Source organism: Aethalodelphis obliquidens, unplaced genomic scaffold, assembly GCF_003676395.1.
Source record: "Aethalodelphis obliquidens isolate GAN/ISIS:26980383/991018 unplaced genomic scaffold, ASM367639v1 scaffold47, whole genome shotgun sequence".
Taxonomy (NCBI): domain Eukaryota; kingdom Metazoa; phylum Chordata; class Mammalia; order Artiodactyla; family Delphinidae; genus Aethalodelphis; species Aethalodelphis obliquidens.
Window position 1 is genome coordinate 11,289,146 of NW_020837991.1, and position 16,000 is coordinate 11,305,145.

General features: G+C 41.6%; 1 long non-coding RNA gene across 1 annotated transcript in view; it reads right to left on the minus strand.

The window, feature by feature from the left end:
• Positions 1-214: 214 nt before the first annotated feature.
• LOC113607320 (uncharacterized) overlaps positions 215-16,000 on the minus strand; it is a 33,880-nt gene continuing 18,094 nt past the window's right edge. Inside the window, exons 2-3 of the long non-coding RNA XR_003427876.1 lie at positions 3,008-3,224; positions 215-2,659 (exon numbers count right to left, since the gene is read on the minus strand). This is a non-coding gene — a long non-coding RNA (uncharacterized LOC113607320). The remainder of the gene's footprint in view (positions 2,660-3,007; positions 3,225-16,000) is intronic.

Below are 16,000 nucleotides of genomic sequence, written 5' to 3' on the forward strand. Positions count from 1 at the left end.
GTCTGCCTTGCTGAGAACTATTCCTTGTGACCACAGGGCACACAGCCACAGACCAACCGTTTCATATTTCCAGTGGTTCCTGTGAGCACTAAAATGTCTCCACTCAGCCCCATTTAGACCTCCCTCCCACCAACCAGGGCTTTTCTTGGCAGGGGTCGAGGGTGAGTGGGGAGTAGGAGGGAGAAAAGCCGGATCGCACGTTCATAAAGGGACTGAAATTTATATTTTTGACATTTTCTTCAAATAAAGTTATAGAAACACTATACTTTTGGAAGGATAATATATTAATTTTTAAAATTTAAACAATTAAAATTTACCATGTATGTATACCCCTGTTTTGGCATCTCCTCTTTCGTATTTAAGGATCCTCAGAAATGGGAGCACTCTAGGTTCTTGTTCTTTCCATCTCTGGGAGGCCCTGCCCAACCCGACAATCACCTATAGCTCTTCTGAAACTTTTAAATGGAAGCCTAGATAGATGCTAAGCTGAAGATGGGAGTGATAAGGGAATATGTAATAGGTACAGGCAGATGCAGAGGAAGATACTAAAATCTATTCCACTGAGCCCCAGTAGAAGGAATATCCCTCAAGAGCTGGCACTCAATCTTTCATCTCTAAACCCCTAATTCATGGTATAGTGGCTAGAACAGAGTAGGAGCTGAATGCATGTGTGTCAAACGGGTGAATGAATGAATGAATGAACCACAGAAACCTGCACAGATTATTCTTTATGCAATATATGATACTGTCAAATCCAACTGCCTGCAAGGGAATCATTTGTCTATGGAGTAGGCAAATTTTCAGTCCGAAGCTGACTTCAAGCCATTGCTCAGACCAAGTGTCCAGCTAAAAGAACATAAATGATTTTTCATATCCTACCAAGGAAAGCATACGTGGGAGAAAGAAATCCGCAGCTGGAAAAATCAGAGCATATTCCAAGACCAAAGAGAAATTCCTTTTGGATTGTCAATTATTTGGGATTACCTGGGCCTGGGTCACAGACCATTGGTGTGGATAATCAAGAATTGACTACAGATGTGGATGTTAAGCCTGCCTGGCTCAGACATCCCCCAGTGGCCCGATCACAACTTCCTCCGCTGCCCATCACACAGAGCCCAGGGTAGAAACGGAGGTGTAAATCCACAGCAAGGCTGGAGGCAGGGACCTCCTACTAATACCCCCAAAATTTAGAGTTTCCCCTAGAGCTTCAGGGATAAACTAGGGTTTGTTATAAACTCTGCAGCAAAGGTACACAGGAGTGAGGGCATCATAGAGAAGAGAATCAGAAATTGTCCATTTGCTGCCTTTTCCTAAGTTACTACAACCTCCTAATATATCATGTGTATTAAAAGCAGGGACAACTATGAACGAAGTTGAAGAGCGGGTACTCTGCTCTGGGCACTGCTGCCGCTTGTCGTCTCTGCTTTGTCCCTGACACTTGGCCTCCCCTCGAGTCCACGAGTTGCTCAAGGTCTTTTCCTGACAGCTCCCCCTGTGGGTGATCTACATTCCCAGCCTCTTCTCCTGCCCCATAACCAATTTCCTGCTGCACGCTCTAATTCTGCCAGAGACCTGCCCTCAGCTCTCAAAGGTTAAAGCTAGGATAACTTGATAAATTAATCTGGGCTTTCAGAGTAAAGTGTTAATGGGCACTCCTTCTAACAAGAGTTTTCAGAAGAACTTTCCCTATATGTGTTGACTTATCTAATGGAGTGGCTCAGAAGGAGGGCAGCAGGTGTGGAAGGTTGAGTGGCATCAGCCAGAGAGAGAATATTTTGGGGTCTGTGGACTGGGGCTTTCAAGACTTCTGGTTTTCTATGACTGCATCTGCCTATAGAAGCAGGTGATGAGCAGTCTTTCCTGTACTGATAGGACAAATCTAGGGTGTCACTTGCTACTTTTCTACCCCAGGGAGCACCTGAGGGCATTTTAGAGGCATTCTGCTTCGTTATTCAAGTTTCGTGAGAATATTTAAGCAAACACAAAGGGAAACAACTTGAGAAAATATGCTTAGCATCATAATCAATAAGAGGAAGAGACCCACCATGAACTAAGAATTCTGTAGCCCATTCTAGTGAGGGAGAGCACGGGAAGCACATAAACAGAGAGTCTGCCCCTGGTTGAGCTTTATAAAGGAGTTCTTAGCCTCACCAGAAAGAGTGGGATAATTTATAGGCTAACATTTTCTTTTAATGTGGATAGCATTTTCCTCATTTATAGTTAATTAGGTTAAGCATGCATGGGGAGCGAGGGAGAAAGGCTTTTACTGATGCTCTCAATGAGTAGTAATTTGAATAAAGTAAGGAACCTCTAAAAGATGGAACACTGCCACACATTGGCCGGTCTCTCTTCTAAGTGCTAGAACCAGCCCCCTCTGGGGTTGAACCAGACCAGTTTCAAAGAAATTGTGGTCATTAAAGCATTAAGATAAAAAGATACAGACTGTGCTAAATATTTTAAACTGGTTTTAAGCCATATGTGTGTATGATGTAAGTGACATTGAAACAAATGACTGAAGACCGAACATATCGGATATTTGGTGTCCTGGGAGCCACCATGTTGCGCTTTGGCCCTTGGGTCACACCAACTTGCCAGGACCCAGAGATAAAGTGGAAGTGATGGGCAAAAAGCATCCTATCTTGAGCTTCAGTTTCCTTATCTGCAAAATGGAAATAATAATAGTCCCCCCTTAGCGTTGCCATTATGATTAAAGACAATATATGTATTTTACCTAATGAATAGTGGGCACCAATAAGTTAATATTATTATAAGATCAAAACCATTCCTTTTTGTTGGACTGTTTTCAACATTTTAGGCATTACTTGTCTTCTTCCTCTTAACCAATCCAGACCTTTTCAGCTTACAGAGGCTATTGCATGCAAACGAGATGAAACTCCTTATGCATACAGTTTACCCTAAAGGCTAATCCAGCTGGAAGCGTTCCAAGTACTGTTTCTTTACCAATAATTTTCAACAAACAAAAATATAAGCAACAGAAATTCTTTACCAAGGTTTGCAGGATATCGTCTGTTTCTATCACTCTGCATTTGCTTTAGGCGTTCCTGGCATATCAATAAACCTTCATCCTCTTCGCATAGACAAGGTGAGTGAAGAGAGCCCAAGGACCTTGGTCTGGCCCTGGCTTCATCACCCCTTCCCTGTGCAGCAGTCTTCAGACTCTCTGGACCTCCGATCCACTCTCCATAAAATGCAGACTGTCTTCACTAAGTAAATAAAATAAATGAAATGAATTAAAACTCTCAATTCATGGGTCAAAGAATTGTTTTTCTAGACACACAGTTTTAATGGCTTAACTGGACCACCCTCTCCCCACATGTCTCTGGCTGGCTTCTCACTGGACTCCTTCTCCTTCATCAGCCTCCTGGTGAGAGGAATGGTGAGATTTTGAGTGGCTTTGGAGCCAGGTAGGCTGAAATCTGAATCACAGTGCTTCTGTTTACTGGCCACATGAACATCAGCAAATTGCTTATCAGTCCAGGGCCTCAGTTTGTCCCCCTCTAAAACTGGCTGAAACAGCACAGAGCCCACTCCCGCTGTCAGCAGGAGAATAAAATAAGGATAAAAAGGGCCTAGCACATAGTTGGTACGGAGCAACTTTTAGTTCCTTTCCTTTCAACAATCAAACAGGAAAAGTGGCGGATTTTCAAGACCCCTTCCCCCCATGAACTCTCACACGGGCCCCTGAAAATAGTCAGTGAAAAAATTATTTTCAGTTGTCTCTAAACACACACACACACACACACACCCCGCCCCCTAAACTTTCTCCCATCTTCCCCCCTTTCCCTGGAAATGAAACCTGCATGAAACTGAGGCCCACGCAAGAGGAGACCTTTTAAAAGAGGCAGGTGAGGAGGGGTCATTGCTTTCCAGAATCTCAGCCACCTCAGCCCCTTAGGCCACTGGTCTGATGAGAAAGAAGGCGATTCTTTTTTTCCATTGTTTTAATTTAATTCTAATTGAATGTATGGCTGGAGATGCCTTAAAAGGACTCTTGTTTTACTGGTTAAATGTCCTCAGGGAGTGTACCCCAAGACCTCTCTCTTTGTGATAACTTATTCTGGTCAGCTGAGCTGGGGTCTCTTTATTACATCTCCCGACCACCCCCCTCCAAAGCCCCAGCAGGAGGGGCCCCCGCTGCAGTTGCTGATGACTAGAGAATTACTCAAGTGTGAACTGTTTCACTGTCTGTCACTTTGCTCATTAGGCAAGTGAGAAAATGTATCTATGGCTCTGTCTCACGGTCCTCATTAGCTTGGTGGTTCAGTCTCACTTCCCTTATTTATTTTAAAGACGAAGGCGTAAGAAACAGTCTTCCCTTGGTGTTCCTCAGTATAATTTTAAGAAGCAAAAGCCTGGATAATCTTATTATCTTCCCAATAATTGTGTTGTTCAGATGATAGGGAAAGGGTAATTGCCTCTACTGCATTTCCAGCCAGGGTATCCGGGTGCAACTGTTTTAGTTGTACTAAGGATTGAAGTCCTCAGCATTGAGGTAAGATCATGGTGTTTTTGGAAAGATAATAAACAGATACTCCAACGAGCCTGTACCCTGAAAATGTTGTCTTATTTCTTTCCAATACTCTAGTCCCTGTAGGTTAAATATATATGTATATAAAATTAACATGTACATTATATATATATATATATTATTAACATATACGTATATTATTATTACCACCACCTTTGTGTTAAATGTAATTCTGTTTCCACCTGGAGAATTAGCAAAAGGATCGTTTTTTTTTTTTTTTGGTGGAGGCAGTGATATGGGAGGGATATACAGGGTATATTTAAGATTTGATTTTTATGAACCATTCTGTACAGGCATTCATGGTTGTTTATCCTCCCTAGATTTATTTACTGAGATGGTGAAACAGAGCTGAGATCACCTAATATCGTTCAAGATTTTGACATTCTGGTTGCCTTCCTGATAGAAGTGTGTCAGCCTATTTCTTATGTGCTGCACTTGACTTAGGGTGTTTAGAATCCAGTTTTGTTCAGCCACATAAACGTTGTTCCAAATTCATTAGCATCTGTGTGGAGTCCCAGCCACAGATACCCTGTGGCTGATGATTTAAGTGGGGAACATCCATCCCACAGGGCTAAAAGACAAAAAAAAGAAAAGCTATGTTCTTTTCTTTATCTAAATGTAAAACTTCTCACATGCATGTAGCATGTTAGAGTTGGCATTAGCTGTTAGCATCAGTTCACACATACTTCTGCATGACCAAAAAAAAAAAAAAAAAAAGATGAAGTAGACCGGTAAATATGCAGATTATGTTTCTGTTTATTGCATTTTCAAATCTAGAGTTTAAAGTCTAAGAAGTGTGGAGAAAGAGGCATTCTCTTATTTTTTTTAAAGCTTGATTCTTTTAATAACAATGCCAGCTAAAATGCCTGATTTTCATCTCCCTCAACCATTTTCTTCATTCAGAGAAATGAGAATGCACGTAAACCATTCAAGGGAAATATAATGCATTATTATAATATGACTTGGCCTAAGTAGCTAATCACTTTTTATTAACACTTTTTGGCCCAGGGAGTTGGGATTTCTCCAAGCTGACTGTCAGGTTAGGGATTCTGGGAGTCTATATTAGTAATTAGCATTACAAGATCTTGACTCCTGGGGTGATTCAAATTAATACAAAATAAAAGTGCAAATTTCCAAATAGCTTTGAAAGCCATATCTATTATTAAATTTATGTTATTAAAGCCCTTTCCAGCCAGTATGACAGGGATCCAAAGCAGAGAGTTTCCTTAAATATCTGCACCACTCATCTTGGACTCTTTAAAATTAAATAAAAGAGCATACAATGAAAGATCAAAAGAATTTTCTGTACAATTGAGTTACGCCTTGGCAGTAAAGTTTTCCACCAAACCAAATCCCTACAAAGCGATATGAGTTTCATGGTCACAGTTGCTTTTGGACTTTCCTTGATACGTTTGGCAGCTATCTTGAGAGCATCCAAAGAACCGCTGGCAGCATCAATCACTCATTTCATAAGCAGGCGCTGAGGCGACAGGAGGGCGCTTGGCATATTACCATCTCTGCACTGCGCAACCCCTCCCGGCAGGAGCAAAGAGAAACGAGAAACAGTACAGCATAGAGACATTCTGTAGTCCCCGTCTTCGAATCAGGTCCTGCTAATGTGTAAATAACCCGATTTCTCTAACCATGTCTTTAGCAGACTAAGTGGTTAATTGTTATTGATCAGCTCTGCCCATTGTTCCAATATCAGTCATTATTGAAAATAATCTCAGTATCCTTCATTAAGCATGCATCTGTTTCCATGGGAATGCATTTTTAACACAGAGAGCTACTTGAGCGTTATTGGTTTCACTGGTTGTACGGCACTGAGGGCTGTGGTCGCCCAATCTGTCATAGTTAATCAACTCTCATCTCTTAACACTGGCTGCAGTTATCAATGAGCTAAGGATTAATATTCTGGGCGAAGCAGATGATAAATCATTTGTATATAATTAGTGTACAGCAAGGTTACAGCTGACATGAATTTTTATCTTAATTATGAGAGAAATTTGTTCCATTAATTTAATTTAGTTTGCATGAGTGGCTAGACACCTAACAAAGTTAATCTTACACCTGTCATTACAACATTAAGGAGAGAGCCGAGTGTGTGGAGGCTCCCGTCTCGGGTTCTTCCGCGATGAGGATAATGTTGTTCATCTTGATGTGAAAATAGATGATCGTAGACAGAAGATATAAAGTCGACTCTTTTTAAAGTTGTCCCAGGGGATTTATGGGAGCATATCGAAGCGACTCAACAGCCATTGCTGCACTTTGGATACCACTGTCCCCTTTCAAAATTACCTCTCTCCTGCCTTGTAGATCAGGTGGAAAACACCAGACACAAGAAGAGATGTGTTATGTTTTTAATGCATATGTGTTAACTTCAAACCTTTTGACCAAAGAAAGCTTTGTCCCATGACAAGCTATTACTGCATTTGTATCAAATGCAATGAATGAAGAAATGTCTGCTGTTGAGGTTGTCTATTCTAAGTGCTTAGTGTTTATGTTATAATTGAATAGAATAATTCACATCACTCGATCTACTGTACAAGTGGTAATTATGCAGGCATCACGAAGGCTTCAGAGTACTGAAGGAAACTTAACCCTGTACTACTTATCCAAGTTATTACTAAGTCTGATCAATCATATTTGATTGATAGATTAGGTGGGACTGTTTATGCTGCAGAATGTGATGTTCTTTATTTTCCTAATGATTAGCTACACATTTAAGGTTAAAAAAAAAAAAAAACTGGCTTATTTAACCTGGCTTATTTAAAATGGTTTCCTTATAGACTTACCTCTGTGATAAGTATTTGACCCTGGTTGTCTGATCTGGTGTAGGGAAAATCTTTAAAGGGGTGGGGTGGGAGGAGTCGCAAAGTCACAATACAAAATCCTTGTACACAGTATGACTGAGGAACAATTCCGGTGACGTTGAAACAGAACTAAAAATGGGCTCGTGAGAGAGCCCATTTCTGAAACGGCGTATTTGTAATATAAGTTCTGGCATCCAGAGGAGTGGGCCTTTGTATTTAAGAACCCCCAAATCAGCCTGAAACTGAAACGCTAATTGCACAGTAACTCAGATTAATGTATTGTAATGTTAGTCCACAATTATCACTTGGAGATAGGGTCAAGAAGTATATAGTTGGTTATTCACAAGAAATGACTGATTTAAAAACAAAAAGCTCTAATGGAATTCAATAGTGCTTTTCAGTCATTCTGCTTGGCATCTCTATTACCTGAGATGATTCACAGTCCATTATGGGAGCTTCCATGCTAATAGAATGTCTATCTTCTGTAATACAGACACATCAGAGCACTAACTAGGAATCTGTCACAATGAATTTCATCTAGATTTCACTTCATCTCTTCATGGACTGTAAAATTTGCTCTTGTACAATGCCTAAATTTACTGTGGGTAATTGAGAGAGATCTATAGATGCAGCAGCGCTCGGTAAAAAGCAGTTTTCCAAAGACCTATTGTAAATTGTGCAGCTTTGCCTCAGCTGGGGAAAGATTATGGTGATCTGAATCTTGCCTTTACTAATGAGATGTTTTGGTGAGTTCAAAAGAGAGGTGGGGGGCGGAGATGCTTTAGAGGATTCTGCCACATGGAAAAAGGAAAACAAGGAAGACTCCTGTCTTTCATTCCCAGGAAAGCTTTGCAAACGGGACAAAAAATAAGTTTGGACACAGGCTTCAGTACCTTCCATGGGAAGTATAAATCAGGGCTACAATAGACATAATATTTTCCAAATCTACCCACCTTTACTTGGCAGAAAAAGAATGTCTCATGCATGACCCAGCCTTCCAGGGGCTCACATTTGCCTCCCCTTACAGCTGCAGGTAGAACAAATTCCATCTCTCATTTGCTAAACCTTCCGTTTCACAGGTTGTTAATCCTAACTAAAATATTTGGTATTAAGCTATCTGCATGAATTGTTGATAAAGAATTAAGATAACACTTGAGCTATTAAATATAATGTGTGCTCATAGTTTTTCAATGGATACTTGGGTTACTGCTCGTAAAGTATACACGCTAACCTTTTTTTTTCTTCTTCAAGCCATTTCCCTTTCTTTATTTTACTTATCCCCATCAAAAGCTAAACAGAATCACCGGATGCCCTTAACAATCGTAGGATTTAATATTTGTTAGCCAATTAGAACTGTGATATATTCTATAGCTTTTTTCCTAAGCCAGGAACTGAATAATAGCATCATGCTTCACTGGCAGTGAAGTGAGCTGAGCCTTTACATTAGGAGAAAATCAGAATGGTATGACTGCAGTTCATTACTGAAATAGGTAACTGATGAACTGAAAAGACAAAGGGCATTGTTAAATGAAATGTCATTATTAGAAGTGCTCATGTTTAACAAATGTACTGTAAGTTAATTCAGTAGTGTTTTCTATAAAGTTCTTCCCTGAACGTTCACTGCTCATTTTTACTGTCTCTGCATACCTAACATCTCCTTATACATGTTTTAAAGGAAACGATGTCAACTCCCCATCACAGGGAGTAATTAAACCTAGGTCACGACCATCTTCTGAGCGCAGGTGTTTGTGGCACTGTCACTGAAGACCCCGACCAGAGGCAATTGCATTTCTGTTGCTAGATTTACATGCGATCTGCTAGGATGTAAATAATGCCAAAAAAAAAAAGCGCGCAATCATTTTGGAGAAGACGAGAGATGTTTTCAGCTTAAAGAGAAACAAAAGCAATGAAACCCCTTTGGCATCTGTGCAAAACTGTTTGCTTGGCTCTGGAGGTGATAAAAATAATTTATGAAGCTCTAGATTTTTAGCAAGAGGAAATGACCTCAGCTTTTGGCCATCTGATGCAGTTAGCGAAGCCTCTCTCTACTACTTTTATGGATTTCCTTGAGCTGCATATTCTGTGACCTGTATTTCAGATTTATTGGCAGATACATAAGCCACATTTAGTAATATAAAATGCGGTGAATGCATCAAACAACTCAGCAGGGACCGACTGACAGCCGGCGAGAGGCGGCCTCTTCGAAGAAGTCACTCCGAATCGGATACCTGTTTATGCATCTGTCCAACCAGGCTCTGAATTTTTGTTTGAAATAAAGACATTATTTCCAAACAAAAGAGTCTCCAGCCAAACACATAATATATTGGGTGACAGGAAGAGGGTGTATGGCCAACTTGAAAATCTCAGCAAACCCTCAGGATTCTGAGCGTGAACACTCTCGGCTTCCAGTTGGAGGGGCAGCATGACGTCTCAGCAGGAAGAAGGGGACCCTTGCATATTGTGTTTGGTTCTAAGCAAGACAATGGAGTGGCGTTTTGGTGAGGGAGATGCAGACTGACCAATAATGTCTTTTGGTAAATATCAGTACTTACTGCTCTGATTAAGAGAAGAAAAGGATCTGGGAGGAAATGGGTATCAGATAGGGCTGTACATCCAGCTCTTCCACAAGAGCTGGAAGAATTTTTGTAAAATCTATACTCCCATCTCTGATGCATTAAAAGGCAGGGCCCAAGGTGGCAAAGTGGAAAGAGAACCAGTGTGGCAGTCAGGAGGCCTGATTGCTGGCTGAACTTCCTGGGTATCATCTTGGGTAACTCACACCCTCTCTCTGGAGCTCACAGTGGGACTCCTGGCATCCTTTCTGGCACAACACCCCTTAATTCTGGAAACAGTGGGGTCCAAATGATTGATGTAAGAGAAGTAAGATCACAGGATGCAGGGGACACCTCGACCAGCAGTGAATTACTTGGGAAGATTCAGGCACTGGTATAAACCCAAACAGAAAAATGATGGACATGTGGTTTCATGGGCAACTTTTAATTCACCTTCTTGTGATTGTTACATTTTGCTATTAACTATTCCCTCGTAAAGACAGCCTTGTGGAACTCAGATAACTCTCCCCCAAAACACCTTCCAGGTGAATTCACCCTATGCTGGCCTCTCCATTCTCTGAAAATAGACCACTCTTAGTACCACTTAATACTGTCCATATGAACAAGTAAGCAGAATGATTGAAGGCTCAAGTCCTAGAGTTAGATGGCCCAAGTTTAAGATCTTGACCTTGGGCGAGTCTCCTAACCTCTCTGAGCCCCACTTTCCTCTTTTGTAAAACAGGGATGACAAATAATACTGTTTGTTTAATGAGTTATTGTGGTGATGAAATGAGATCCGATTTGTACAGCACTTAGCACAAAGCATGACAGCGTAAAATTCTCAATCAGTATTAGGTACTATTATTATTAACATTATTATTATTACTCTCTTTCATGCCTTTTCTTAACAAGCGAGCAATTCATTAAAGGCAGAATCACTGCAAACACATATTATTTGTGTTCCCTACAGTGTTGGGTTCCCATTATGTTTTCAGAAAGTAAGTATTGATGGATAAAGTCCTGTTTAAAGGTGGGGAAAGGAGATGAAGCCATACAGCAATAGAATAAAAGTACCTGGGCTCCTGTTGCTTGAACAGCAGTTCTAATGATGGCCGCCATTATTAAACACTCACCTCATGCCAGACGCTTTACATAAGTTATTTCCAATCACTACTCTGCGAGACCTGTATTATTTTCCCTGTTTCAAGTTGAAGTTCAGAGGAGGTAAGACATATTCAGAAGGGATACATCATGGAAGTGAAGGAATGGGCTTCAAGCCCAGGTCAGTCAGCTGCTGATGTCCATCTCTGTCATATAGCCCCTTCCACCACAAAATACTGTCCAATCAGACAGATACTCAACTTCCGAATGTGCCACACAGCTGCTGCATGGTGGGAAGGAATTAGAGATGAGGTCGCCATAGGAGCCCTCAATGCTGAGTCACAGAACAATATGTATGGCAGGCAGTGTGAAATAAGAAAGTTGAGTCAGCCTTCAAAAGTGCACAGTATGGGGCTTCCCTGGTGGTGCAGTGGTTGAGAGTCCACCTGCCGATGCAGGGGATGCGGGTTCGTGTCCCGGTCCGGGAAGATCCCACATGCCGCGGAGCGGCTGGGCCCGTGAGCCATGGCCGCTGAGCCTGCGCGTCCGGAGCCAACGGGAGAGGCCACAACAGTGAGAGGCCCGCGTACCGCAAAAAAAAAAAAAAAAAAAAAAAATTGTGAAAAAAAAAAAAGTGCACAGTATGGAAAAAAAAGTGCAGAGCATAGTCATGTGGGGCTCACACCATAGCAATTATCATCACCAGGGCTCTCTTTGAACCCTAACAATGGTGACTTAAAGTCAAGGTGATAAATAATTAAAACATTGAACATGAATATTAAATAACAATAATATGATAACTCATTACTTGGAAATAACAGTCATGCCTTATACTTACAAAGCTCCTCTAAAATGTTCATTGGCGGGCTTCCCTGGTGGCGCAGTGGTTGAGAGTCCGCCTGCCGATGCAGGGGACACGGGTTCGTGCCCCGGTCTAGGAAGATCCCACATGCCGCGGAGCGGCTGGGCCCGTGAGCCATGGCCGCTGAGCCTGCGCGTCCAGAGCCTGTGCTCCGCAACGGGAGAGGCCACGATAGTGAGAGGCCCGCGTACCGAAAAAAAAAAAATGTTCATTGGCAATAAGTTAAGGGTACTCAGATGAGGGAATTCACACGGGTAAAGTTGGGACATGACCTGAGGAGAAAAAGGAGATTCAGAGAGGCAGGCAAGACCATCCATAAAATCCCAACTGGAAGTGTCAGTGCAGGTTGTGGCTTGGACTGGGGCCAGTGGAGAAACATGTGGTCCATGCAGGACATGTTGAGGACCATATCTGCAGGAAGGACGTGGTATCAGGAATGTCTTTTGTCTGATTAAAAATATCTGGTCTCTCCAAGCAACCATTTCCAGATCTGAATGTTGTCTACCCTTCAGAAATGTTTCATCCTAGACCTGAGTTATCCCCATTGTTTACCCAAATGCCAGGTAGAAATGCTCAGGATGTTAAAACCGAGAGCACAGGAATCCATTTGCCTTGGGTAAACTTTCTTAAGGTGCTTCACGGCAAAGGAGTCCAGAGTTCTGCTCACAAATTTAGTAAGAGTTGAGGCAAGAACCACCTTTAATAATTCAAAGCTAAAATTAGACATTCACCTGAAAATTTCAGGTAACAGAAACAAAAATGGGGGGACTTTGTTTATTTAAGTTATGAGGATAATTGCCTCAATTCTCCAATTCCCCTCACTCGGGTAGGCTTGGCTTGACTGTACCAGTATCCATGGTGACTCATCTAATAAGTAAACTGCATTAGCTCTGCTACTAGCAGAGAGCAAAGGAAAAGGTCTTGAAATCTATCTTTTGTGGCTTCCTTCCAGAACAAGGGATTTCATTATATCCTGAAGACATGAGGCAGTTCAAAGAGATCTGAAATATGGAATGAGACATGGAGAAGGAGAAGTTCGGGCTTATACACTTGCTTTTTAGTTTTGTTTTTACATATGAAGAAACAGAGACTCTAGGGGGAGGCTTTATTCTTCAGGTCCAGGATTTTATTTTTAGTTTGTTCTGTGGTTGGTATCTTTCCAAAGAGTTCACCTACACGAGGAGGCTTTCACGTTTACCCTTATGTACATAATTTCAAATAAGGATGACAGGGGATCCTGTAAAAAAATACACATGCATGATTTTATATTCCATGGCTGGAATGAACCTTGATGGAACAAACGCATAATGGTACCTGCTTATTAAACCCAGACACTGTGGAATGATAATAGAAATCATTCCAAAAGAGGCGCCGCCATGTCTTTCCAACAGCAGAACAATAACTTGCTTTGCCTCCATCTACTTCTGAAAACCATTTTATGATTACAAGCATGTAAGCTATTCTAATTATTACTGTAAATAATTAATCATTTCCTCTACAATCACTTATTAATTAGCTGTCATAACACTGTTGTGAATTAGGAGGAAGACAAGAATTCAATATTCAGTTATTAACACCTAATTAAAATATGCATTGTTTTCCATATGTTGTTTGTAGCTGTGCTTCCTCACACTTGATCACCGAATTTCTCTAACAAGGAACATCCTCCATTTGCTTAGCGACATCGCCACCTGTTGTTGGGAAGTGGAAAATATCCTTTTCTGTTTTTTTCACAGAAACAATAGCTTAATCCTTCCCTCAGCTTTTATTTGGAATTGAAAAAGTTTGATCCACAGTGTTCTCTTCCTGAAATATTTTTCTAGACTTTACTTGCCCCACTACTGACTAAAGTATTCTACTGACTAATTTAAATAGCATCATCTAAGTGGTAAAGTAAGTGAACCCACTAACAAATTACAGTGAAATATTCAGACTACGGCAATGCAGGTAATGGAAAAAAAGAGCGGGAATTAGCTAGTTAACTAATTAGGTTACATAAAGTCATTACTGAGGGACATTTAAGTTGATCACCAAATCACCTACAGATTGACTCTATACTAACTCATCTTAATAATAAGAGCGCACATTCATTGATTGCTGAGTGCCCACCACTGTTCATTCTTGCAACAATCCAATGATGGAGACACTGTTTTTGTGCCCATTTTACAAATAAGGAAACTGAGACACTGGGGAAGTAAAGCAATTTGTTGATGCAGGGTGAGCTACATAACTCGCAGGGTCCAGTGCAAAATGAAAATAGGGGGTTTCTGGTTTCAAAAGCAGGAAAAAAGTGCCATTCAAGGTACTAAAATATAAAGCTTTACCCATTCTTCCCCATCTCTCTCTCTCAACTTATGATTTTTGTATTTGCTATTTAATGCCATTCTAAGCAAAGAAAAATTTAATTTTAAGTTATTAGTATGAACTTTACCATTCATTTTTATATGGTGCGATGCCGGGTTTAAATGCAAATATTTAACTCATATGAAAAAGAACCAAAATTACACAATTCGTTATTTTGCAGTTTATACCTGTAGTATGTATTTTGCTCTTACCAGAACAGTGGAAAGGTGGCACAGAACTAACTCAGCTGTTTTGATTCCACTTGATACGTGCATGTTCTGCCAGCACTCTCTACCTTTGGCTTGCTGATGAGTGAGGAAAGACTGAAGGGAAAAGGAATTATAATCCTTTTTCCTTCTATGACATTATTTGCAGTGTAAGTGTTTGGCTAATACAGAGGAATAATATAAGAAAGGATGCGGTAGGGCTCCCTGTCATTTGTGTTTCTTAGACCATCACTGCCTTCTTTCCACGTTCAAAGCAAGTTCTGGTTCAAAGGGAAAGTCAGTCACAGACAACACACTTACCTTGTCACACTGGGAGTCTCACTGAACTCCCACGTAGGCGGGTCCACCAGAGCTATGTGTTTATGAGGCACTGTGAACTCTGTAAGGGGATGAGCTGGCAGGGAACAGCGGACACCCACACGCTCTCATTTCTCTACCCACAGGCATGCTCCAATGTCTGGTGCAACTTCACTTACAAAACATAAGGTCAAAGATGAAACTATCAAGATTTCCAAGAGAATGACAGCAGGGTGTTAAACCAAGGCTGAGGCTCCCTGCACGTGGCATCCTGCGAGACTGCACAGGTCACACACCCACGAAGCAGTTGCCGAGATGATGGACACGTGAAGAACCCAGGCAATCCAAGTCCAGAGCTCGTGCCCTGAGCCGCCATGTTCTGCTGCCCCTCAGAGCAGAGCACTCAGAGATGGCACTCAGAGGCATCACCAAAAGGTTCTATTTTATGTCCATTATTCGTAGAATAAAAATAAAGATGATGGCAACTAGAAGGCCTTAGAAGTACAACCTCCTCACTCTAAATACAAGGGACCAAAACCCTGAAGATCCAGAATGACAGCCCTGATTCCTGAAGCCAGACCTCCTCATTCAAATCGTCGAAACAAATGCAGTATCCCATTTCCCCTCTCTACTCCTTCCCCAGCCCTCCCTTTCTTCAGGAACCCACTTCTTTCCTAGGCCGCAGCCATCCCATTCAGCCCCTGCACCAGGCCCAGAGAAGGACACATAGGCAGGTCTGGCAAAGCCCCATGATTCACAAGGGCCACGGTCCAGCTGTGGGGAAAGAGACACCCTCTTTCTCTGGGATCTTGAGACAAGTAAACCATGAAATGATGGAGCATCCAGTGGCCAAACTGTCACCATGTAGAGAGGACTGTGGGAGACCGAGGTCAACACAGAGGAAAGCAGAGCTAAGAGACGCAGAGAGAGACAAGTCCCCATGTGTGTACAGCTTTGAGCATCTTGGTTGAGTCTCCAGTTATATGAATGAGCTAATAAATTCCCCTTTTATTCTTAGGCAAGTTTGAATCAGGTTTCTGTCTCTTGCAACAAGGAGTCCTCACCTAAGACAAATGAAGATACAGATTTGAGAATCATCACATACACACGATCATTGAAACATGATGCGAGTGCAGGGAAGGAGGTCCAAAGATGAAGCTCTAAGGAAGCTCATGTAAGGAGAGAGCAAAGGAAAAGAAGCCAGCAAAGGAGACTGGGGGAGCGATAGGGGAGTTTTCAAGAGACTCATTACAGGA